Here is a 7,929-nt window from a genome sequence, read left to right as displayed (position 1 = left end):
CCCACATCTGCACACTCCCACGGGTCAGGAGTTGTTGTATGAATTGCTGATGGAGAGGCTCTGAACCTCTGACACCACCATGCACCCTTCCATCTAGGGAGCCCCTAGCAAGACAGAATGACTGTTCAACTAATGGAGAGGCCTGCATAGCCAGATTCAGGGCAACTTTATATTAATCAGCAACCAAGAGAGGTTTTTACCACAAATTACTGGGGGAGCTTAGAGCTTTGAAGTTTGGCATGGTGGCTTCAAGCCTGCTGAGACATAGAAAGTCATGGAAGACATCTCTGGGAGTTTATGGTTGTTGGCTCTGCGAAGGATATGCTTGCATAGTGCATCATGTCTTTTGTTCATTTTAAAAAACATCTTGGTCAAGCAAAATTCATTTCATCATCTAGTTAAAATATATAATGAAGAAACCATCCTATGTCAGGTAAGTTCTCATCAGAAATAATGACCTCATTTGCTGCTTAATAGGTCTTTGGCTACATACAAAGTTTCCTGTCTCCTTCCTTTCCTCCCTCTGCCTCCCTTCCTTTTGATCAGAGCTAAGGTATTTATTGGGATAATTCTTGTGACCAGTGCCTGGTTGGGGGAGGATAAGAACTGGACCATGATGTCCTTTCCATCTTCTCATTTGGCCCCCTAGAGAGTAATCAGGCAGGTTTGACTTTCAGAGTTGTCCAGAGTTGGGATCAGACAATATATGAATTAGAATGAGCATTTCTTGTTTTGGTGATTACATACCCGATAGAAGCCATTTAAGGAAGGAAGGATTTATTTTTGGCTCATGGTTTCTGAGTGCAGAGTCCGTGGATGATTGGCCCCATGAACTTAGGCAGAAACTCATGGTGGGAGCCTATGGCAGAGGAGTTCTTCATTGCTGGTAGGAAGGAGATGGGTAGGGTGGGAAAGGAGCCAAGAACAAGATAACCCCTAGGGCACAGCCCCAGTGATCCACCTACTCCAGCCAGCTCTTACCTACCAAAATCCCCAGAACCTCTCAAAATAGGGGACTATGTCCCAACACATAAGCCATTTGGAGAGAAATACCATGTGCAAACTGTATCAGACGGGCAGGCCTGAAATTCCCCTACCTATGTCCCAAAAGCTGGACACTGGTTATGGTTTTCAATGGTTTTTGTTGAAACACATCTGGGCTACAGTATATTTTTGTCTGAAGAGCGAAAGCAAGTCCTGGGCTTTGAACTCAGGGCCTGAGCACTGTCTTTGGGCTTTCTCAGGGCTAGAGCTCTATCACTGGAGCCACAGCACCACTTCTGGCTTTTTTATATGTATATGGTACCAAGGAATCAAACACAGATCTTTGTGCATGCTAGGCAAGCACTCTACCACTAGGCCAAATTCCTGGCCCCCTTAATCAGAATTTTTGATGAACTGACATGCTAACATCATCAGATCTGGCTTGAAATGCTTCAAGTTAAAAATACACATAGGGTTAATAGGAACATGCTGCTCCCCAGCAAGTCCTGGGCACAGGAGATGTCAGTATAAGGCATTTGCTCTTCCTGAGCATCAGGTTTGTAGACCAGGAGAAACAGCCATTGTGTGAATGATGTAAGCAGGGCTCTGGGCTTGTGATCCAGACAGGTTTGCCCCAGTGTGGTTAATGGAATCACGTAGCATATATTCTCACACCTTACATAAACCATGTGTGTTTTTTTCCTACCATAATAAAGCTGTTCATTAGAACTAAATAACAATTAAATAATTCCTAATTTTCCCTATATACAAGGCAGCCTGCAATTTAAAGGAAGAATTAAAGAGATAGACACATCTCTGTCCCCCTTCCCACATCTACCCTCATACCACCCCCCCCCCCCGCCCCCAGCTCTGTTTCAATAGTGGGAACCTTTGTTTAATCTGGCTCCAGGTCTTTTGTGTTGGAGAAAACTACTCTGCCTACCTCTTCTGTGGCTCCTCTGTCCCAGTTGTAACTTCAGGAACTCCGATAAGTGCTATCAAAGTTGTAATTTAAAGCTTTTGGGAGGCCCGAGTCTTCTCAGTGTCCCACAGTAATCAGTCCTCATTATCAAAACCACTCATCCCTTTGTTGCTCTATATAACAGAGAAGGCAGCTTCCTGCACCTGGTGACAAGACGTGGGGTTGATGGGGCGGGAGGGAAGGATAGAAAGAGAGGGACAGAGAAAGCCAGCTGGCGACTCATGCCTATAAATCCTAGCGATTTAGGAGGCTGAGATCTGAGGATTGTGGTTTGAAGCCAGGCTGGGCAGGAAAGTCTGTGAGATTCTTATTTCTAATTAACCACCCAAAAGCAGGAAGTGGGGCTGCGGCTGAAATAATAAAACACTAGAAGATAGCTCAGGGGCAGTGCCCAGATCCTGAGTTTAAAGCCCCATGACCAGGAGAGAGAGAGAGAGAGAGAGAGAGAGAGAGAGGGGGAGAGGGAGAGGGAGAGGGAGAGAGAGAGGGAGAGGGAGAGGGAGAGGGAGAGGGAGAGGGAGAGGGAGAGGGAGAGAGAGAGAGAGAGAGAGAGAGAGAGAGAGAGAGAGAGAGAGAGAGAGAGAGAGAGAGAGAGAGAGAGAGAGAGAGAATAAAGGAGAGGGAAAGGAGAAGAAAAGGATAACGGCCATAGCAGATACACCCAGCTGTCCCCCTCCCCAGCTGGCGTTTCTGTGGTCCTCTTCTAGCAGGAGTCCTTGATTGCTAGTCTATTTTGCTTCATCACTGGGTAGGAAGAAAATATTGAAACCCTCCCAGCAGTGAAAATGGGGTGGGAGGAGAAGAGGAATGGGTATAAAATTGGGAGGAAGGACATGTTTAAAGTATACTGTGTACATGTATGGAACAACCACAGTGAAACACTCTCATAAAGTAGTTTTTAAGAAAATAGTTTAATAATCAAATTCAGTAACAAATACAATAAAAAAAAACCCCATCCTTCTCTCAGAAGATGCCAGGCCACTTGAATCAGAGTCATTAGTTCCTTGAAATTATTTTTTACTTTTAGCCAAGCAGGACACACTTAGCTTTAAAAGTGAATAATAACATAATGCTCATAGGACAATAACCTACTCCTATCTCATCTGTTGTCATTTATCCATTTTAAATAATGTAATATATATGAATCATACACATGCATATATTAATAGTATAAAGAGGCTTCGTTGTAGCATGTCTATACATGCACCTGAGGTGTTTTCGTATATTTACCTCCTCAATTACTGCTTCTTATCCCATTACCTTTTTATTTTTATTTTTTTGCCAGTCCTGGGGCTTGAATTCAGGGCCTGGGCTCTGTTCCTGAGCCTCTTTGTGCTCAAGGCTAGTGCTTTACCACTTGAGCCATAGTGCTACTTCCAACTTTTTCTAGTTAGTGGTACTGAGGAATTGAACCCATAGCTTCATGCATGGTAGGCAAGCACTCTACCACTAAGCCACATTCCTGGTCTCCATTACCATTTTTTAAAACAATTTTAATTGGTTTCATTATTCTAGTTTCATAGATACATATATGCATTTCAATCACATTCATCCTCTATCACCTTGTGCCCTTGCCCTTGCCCTCATCTTCCTAGGGGTCCTCAAAACAGTCCTCTTTTTACACAAATGCAGTAGTGATCATGCTTTACAGACTTGTTTTTAATGTTAGTATTATTTCAGAACCTTTTTTTTTGGGGGGGGTGAGGGGTCATGGGGCTTGAACTTGGCCTGGGCGCTGTCCCTGAGCTCTTCAGCTCAAGGCTACCACCCTACCCTTGAGCCAAGCCCCACTTCCCGTTTTCTAGAGGTTAATTGGAGAAAAAGTCTCAGGTCCTTTTGTGCCTGGGCTGGCTTTGAATCTTGATCCTCAGATCTCAGCCACCCGAGTAGCTAGGATTACAGTCGTGAGCCACTGCACCCAGCTCAGAGCATTTTCTTTTGAGATGAAAATCGTGTAAGAAACATAATATATGCATGTCTGAAATGCCATAGTCAACTCTTTTGGTATAATTCACATACACGTGCATGCACACACACACACACACACACATGCACACACACACACACACACACACACACACACAATGTTCAATGTTAGGAGCTGGGCACAAGTGGCTCATGCCTGTAATCCTAGCTACTCAGGAGGCTGAGATCTGAGGATCAAGATTTGAAGCCAGTCCAGGCAGAAAAGTCCCTGAAAGACTCTTATCTCCAATTAACCACTCAAAAACTAGAAGTGGTTCTGTAGGTCAAGCAGTAGAGTGGTAGACTTGAACAGAAAGGAAGGAAGGAAAGAAAAGAGGGAGGGGGAGAGGGAGGGAGGAAGGAAGGAAGGAGCCGGATGTAGTGGCTCATGCCTGTAATTCTAACTTCTCAGGAGGCTGTGATCTGAGAATCACAGTTCAAAGCCAGCCTGGACACTAAAGACTTCGAGACTCCAATTAACAACTAGAAAATGGGAAGTGGGGCTGTGGCTCAAGGGGTAGGGTAGTAGCCTTGAGCTGAAGAGCTCAGGGACAGTGCCCAGGCCCAGAGTTCAAGTCCCCTGACCCACAAAAATAAAGAAAAAAAAAAGGAAGGAAGGAAGGAGGAAAGAAAGAAAAGAATGGTAGGAGAGTAATACAGGCTCAAAGTAATACAGGAGAAGTGGTTCCCGAGAGATAGGGAAGGACTAACAAGGAGACTGAATGATGGTATGTTTATGAAAATACAATGATGGAACCTGTTGAAATCACTTAGAAGGAGCAGTGGGATGACAGAGAGTGATAGAGGGGATGAGGTTGATCAGAACCCCTTGCATGCATGTGTGGAAATATCTCCTTGCATAACTAATGTATACTAAAAATAATGGCACCAGATAAAACAACAATAATAGAACTTTGCTGTCTTCCGGATTTTTGCTATTATATTTAATTTTAAATTTTTTTTGGTAATGGAGTATGATGGATATCTGTAGGATTTAGTTCAACTAACTGCAGAGCCTGGAAAGGCGATTGTTGCTATTGATGCCTGTATTATAACGCTATTGTAAATTGTGGCAATATGAAATTTCTGGAAACTTATGACTGTGCTATCAAGTTTGGAAAAAACATTTCCCAGTTTGCAGGGTTGTACTGACAGCATACAGAAACTAATAGCTGTCATCATCTAGAAATATTAATCTTAATTTTTTCTTCACATGTATAAGGGTAACACATGCTATTGAATATGTATGTAAGGTTTTACCTAAGTAGGTTTGACTGCTTTAGACAAAAAAAATCCTCCAACAAAACTGTTAGAAAGCTGGGTGCAGTGGCTCACACCTATAATTCTAGCTACTCAGGAGGCTGAGATATGAGGAAGGATCAAGGTTTGAAGCCACCCCAGGCACAAAAGGACCCAAGACCTAAGGACCTAACCTGCAGTTAACCTCTAGAAAACGGAAGTGGGGCTTAGCTCAAGGGTAGGGTAGTAGCCTTGAGCTGAAGAGCTTAAGGACAGAGCCCAGGTCGAGTTCAAGCCCCATGACCCACCGGAAAAAAAAAAAAAAACTGTTAGAAAATAACAGGATGGAGAGGAAGGGGGGCAGAGGGAGGTCTCTGGGCCAAATAGAGATGGGCCCAGCTGTTCTAGGGCAATTGGAAATGATGAGACTTTTGCACAGCGATGCCAAAGGTCAGTATCTGTAGGAACTGTTGATCTGTCTTCTGAAATGATTCAATTCTCCAGACCAAGATCCTTCTTGGGAGTAGGAACCTAGTTTTTAGTATTTTTGAAACTAAGCAGGAAAGGGGGAGGGAGTCTTTGCCCAGTCAGTTTGCAGACTTTATTCAATCCCCTATTTTCAAGCCATCTTCTTATCCCATCTCCTCTTCTGCTTGCTGCCTTCAGTCCAGTGCCTGTCTCACCATCTTTCATATTTTCAGGGCCTGTTCTCCAGGAATGAAGGCTTTAAACACATTCAAATAAGACAACTACACAAATACAAGATTTTTCTTAGAGCCATTTGTTTAAAGTCTTGGATGACATTATCAGTTGGTTATTAAGGATAGGCATTTGGGGCAGAGGCACGGCATTTTAGTCTTTTGTGGAGGATGTCAATAAGAGCCTGACTTCCTCTGGAAGATGTCTAGGGGACAGTCTGAAGGAAGCATTCCCAGGATGTGTTGGTGGACACGTCTTATCCTTTAAGAAGGCAGCAGTACTCTGGTCCTGGAAACAATAACTTCTATTTTCTGAGCATGTACTCTGTGCCAGGTATTGTGTAAAGCACTTTTCATAAATTTTATTAGTTATTCCATAACTATTTTTGGAGATAGTCTTGGTATCCTAAGCTGGCCTTAAACTCATACCCTTCCTACTCTGGCATCTTAAGGGCTGAAATTACAGGTATACACAATCATATTGAATGAAGTATTGTTTTTAGCTCACTTTTACAAATGAGGCAACTGAGACAGATGCTATAAATTAGATCACATGGCCAAAATCACCAAACTAGGATCCATCTGTCTGAAAAAGAACGATCCATGCAAACAGACTCTAGAGATTTTTTTCCCCAGTGTTGGGGCTTGAACTCAGGGCCTGAGCATTGTCCTTGGGCTTTCTCAAGGCTAGAGCTCTACCACTTGAACCACAGTGCCACTTCCAGCTTTTTCTATGTATGTGGTACTAAGGAATTGAACCCTGGTCTTCGTGCATGCTAGGTAAGCACTCTACCACTAGGCCAAACTCCTGGCCCCATCTAGAGATTTTTTTTAATCTAAATCTGAATATGATATGATTCTTTTAAGAACTCCGCCTATGAAAATATTAAATAGGACTTAGGAAAGACAGGTAAAACTCTTTTGGAGTTATTCTTTTTTTTTTTTTGTCAGTCCTGTGTCTTGAACTCAGGGCCTGGGCACTGTCCTTGGGCTTTCTCAAAGTTAGCACTCTACCCCCTGAGCCATAGCACCAGTTCTGTTTTTTTCTGTGTATGTTGTACTAAGGAATGGAACTGGGTTTTTGAGCATGCCAGGCAAGCACTCTACTACTAGGCCATGCTCCCAGCCTCTGGAGTTATTCTTTTTTTTTGCCAGTCCTGGGCTTGAGCTCAGGGCCTGAGCACTGTCCTCAGACTTTCTCAAAGCTAGAGTTCTACCACTTGATCCTCAGCACCACTTCTGGCTTTTTATTTTTGCTATGTATGTGGTGCCAAGGAATACAAACTAGGTCTTCACGCATGCTGCGCAAGCACTCTGCCACTAGGCCATACTCCTGGCCTCTGGAGTTATTCTTGATGGGGCTGTGTGAGGCCACAGTAAAGTAAGGAACTATCTCACTTCTTTCCTGAAATATAGTGGGCAATATTCTTAGTAGATCATTCTCTATTACTTCATGCTTGCTGTTAGGGAACTTAAGTTCGGGTCCCACTCTGCTACTATCTCATTGTGTGATCTTGAGTGGCTCAGTGTGTGATCTTGATGGGCCCTCAGTGTCCCCATCTATTACATAAAATTCAACCTGGTAACTCTATTTGTTGCCAGTGCTGGGGCTTGAACTCTGGGCCAGGGCACTGTCCCTTAGCTTTCTCCTCTCAAGGCTGACACTCTACTGCTTGAGCCACAGCTCCATTTGTGGCTTTTGGGTAGTTAACTAGAAGAGTCTCACGGACTTTCTCGCCTGGGCTAGATTTCAACTGTGACCCTGAGATCTCAGCCCCCAGAGTAGCTAGGATTCCAGACATGAGTCACTGACACCTGGCTCAACCTGCTAATTCATAAGTTCTTCTTGGACTTGAAATGCTGGGATACCTAGTGTCACTACTCTGGGGGAATTTACATCTGTGCAATTAATAAGACCTTCTGCTGTATTCTCAGAGAAGTGTTCTTGTGTGGGGTTCTTCTTCCAATGCCTTGAACTCACTCATCATCTTAAGGTAGGCTCTCTTCTGTGCTAGGCTGTGGCAGCAGAGGGGTTAAACAACATTCCTCGCAGGCTGCTTC

This window comes from Megascapheus bottae, chromosome 7 (assembly GCF_031878675.1).
Source record: "Megascapheus bottae isolate mThoBot1 chromosome 7, mThoBot2.hap1, whole genome shotgun sequence".
Taxonomy (NCBI): Eukaryota; Metazoa; Chordata; class Mammalia; order Rodentia; family Geomyidae; genus Megascapheus; species Megascapheus bottae.
This window is presented reverse-complemented; position numbering follows the sequence as displayed.